Below are 2,500 nucleotides of genomic sequence, written 5' to 3'. Positions count from 1 at the left end.
CTCATACTCTCACACACACACACTCTTCTCTTCTCCTACTGTTAAACTCCCTCTGCCTTTGCCCCCCTGCCAGCGAGCTGTCTCTCGGCAACACGGGGGTGTTGGTGTTGGAGGTGTGAGAGAGTGTGTGTGTGTGTGTGTGTGTGTGTGTGTGAGAGAGTGTGTGTGTGTGTGTGTGTGTTGGGGGTGTGAGAGAGTGTGTGTGTGTGTTGAAGGTGTGAGAGAGAGAGAGAGAGAGTGTGTGTGTGTGTGTGAGAGAGAGAGAGTGTGTGTGTGTGTGTGTGTGTGAGAGAGAGAGAGAGTGTGAATTGTTTGGTGGGGGTTGGGAGTATTTTGTGCAGTGTGTGGGGGGGGTACTAGAGGGAGGTGTATGTGTGTGTGTGTGTGTGTGTGAGAGAGAGTGAGAGTGAGAGAGAGAGAGTGTGTGTGTGTAAGATGTAATTAACCGGTCTGCTGTTTGACAGAGTGGACTTCAGTGAATGCAGACAAGATGGTGTATCTGTGTGTGTCTGTGTCTGTGTTCGTGTGTGTGTGTGTGTTTCAAAGGATGATTGGTATATTAAGTGAGTGTGTGTATTTCTGTTTGCGTGAGTGTGTGCATGTGTGTTTGGTGAGTTCCCTGTTAGCGTGAGTTTGTGACCCCTGAGTGTGAACACAGACAAGATGGCCCTATAAAAGAGAGCCAGGCAGGGGGTACACACACACACACACACACACACACACACACACACACACACCTCATGGGGCATCTACCAGGGCCCCAGTCTCAGGCCATTTATATATGAATCCAAAGTTTCAACCAGTCCAGTCCAGTCCAAGAGGTACTTTTTTTCATCTCGTAAACACGACATCGTGTCAAGAAATATCTGCGTACACATGGAAACGCTGAAGCGACTGATCAGGCTGTAGTATATCTGCCAGGCCTGTTGGTGGCGCTGTTACGCTGTACCGCTGCTACAGGCAACTGAAGAAAACAGAAGAAGACATGGAGCGGAAACTTATTTATTACCCAAAATGTTCTTCTGGTTGCTCTCTGCGGTTGATCATTTGCTGCTCGTTATGATATGAGAGGAGCAGAAGATACTGCCGTAGTAACCCTAGTAGACTCAGAAGATGTTGCCGTAGTAACCCTAGTAGACTCAGAAGATGTTGCCGTAGTAACCCTAGTAGACTCAGAAGATGTTGCCGTAGTAAACCCTAGTAGACTCAGAAGATGTTGCCGTAGTAAACCTAGTAGAGTCAGAAGATACTGCCGTAGTAACCCTAGTAGACTCAGAAGATGTTGCCGTAGTAACCCTAGTAGACTCAGAAGATGTTGCCGTAGTAACCCTAGTAGACTCAGAGCAGAATATGTTGCTGTAGACTCAGAAGATGTTGCCGTAGTAACCCTAGTAGACTCAGAAGATGTTGCCGTAGAAACCCTAGTAGAGTCAGAAGATGTTGCCGTAGTAACCCTAGTAGACTCAGAAGATGTTGCCGTAGTAACCCTAGTAGACTCAGAAGATGTTGCCGTAGTAAACCCTAGTAGAGTCAGAAGATGTTGCCGTAGTAACCCTAGTAGAGTCAGAAGATGTTGCCGTAGTAAACCCTAGTAGAGTCAGAAGATGTTGCCGTAGTAACCCTAGTAGACTCAGAAGATGTTGCCGTAGTAACCCTAGTAGAGTCAGAAGATGTTGCCGTAGTAAACCCTAGTAGAGTCAGAAGATGTTGCCGTAGTAACCCTAGTAGACTCAGAAGATGTTACCGTAGAAACCCTAGTAGAGTCAGAAGATGTTGCCGTAGTAAACCTAGTAGACTCAGAAGATGTTGCCGTAGTAACCCTAGTAGAGTCAGAAGATGTTGCCGTAGTAAACCCTAGTAGAGTCAGAAGATGTTGCCGTAGTAAACCCTAGTAGACTCAGAAGATGTTGCCGCAGTAACCCTAGTAGATGTTGGGTTGGAAAGGTTAAGGGTTAAGGTTGCGTTAAAGTGGGGCAATGACATCATCGTGTCAGAGAATGTGGGGGTCGGTTGTATACAAGAAAACGGATACGTGGGAGTTGCGTGTGTGTGTGTGTATCCACTCTGGATCCTGGTTCCAAATTGGCGTTCCGTGTGTGTGTGCACTCTGGAGCGTTCGTGTGTGTGTGACCCACTCTGGATCCTGGTTCCAAACGATCGTTCTGTGTGTGTGTGTCCACTCTGGAGCGTTTCGTGTGTGTGTGTATCCACTCTGGGGCCTGGTTCCAAAATAACCGGATTCGGGACCCCAAACACTGTGTTCGTGTGCACAAAAGGCAGATCAGAGAGAAAATGTGCCCGTTTTCCCGTTTCCTTCTGGACGGGCCTCAGTCATACCCAACCTCCCACTAACTGCCACGCCCTGCCATGCTAACTGACTGAGTGGGAATACTAACTCTGAATGGGAATGCTAACGCTGACAGGGAATGCTATCTCTGAGTGGGAATGGGAATTCTAACTCTGACCGGGAATGCTAACTGGAAGCTTTGGTCTTTATTTT

Source organism: Sprattus sprattus, assembly GCF_963457725.1.
Source record: "Sprattus sprattus genome assembly, chromosome: 2".
In the NCBI taxonomy this organism is placed as follows: domain Eukaryota; kingdom Metazoa; phylum Chordata; class Actinopteri; order Clupeiformes; family Clupeidae; genus Sprattus; species Sprattus sprattus.
This window is presented reverse-complemented; position numbering follows the sequence as displayed.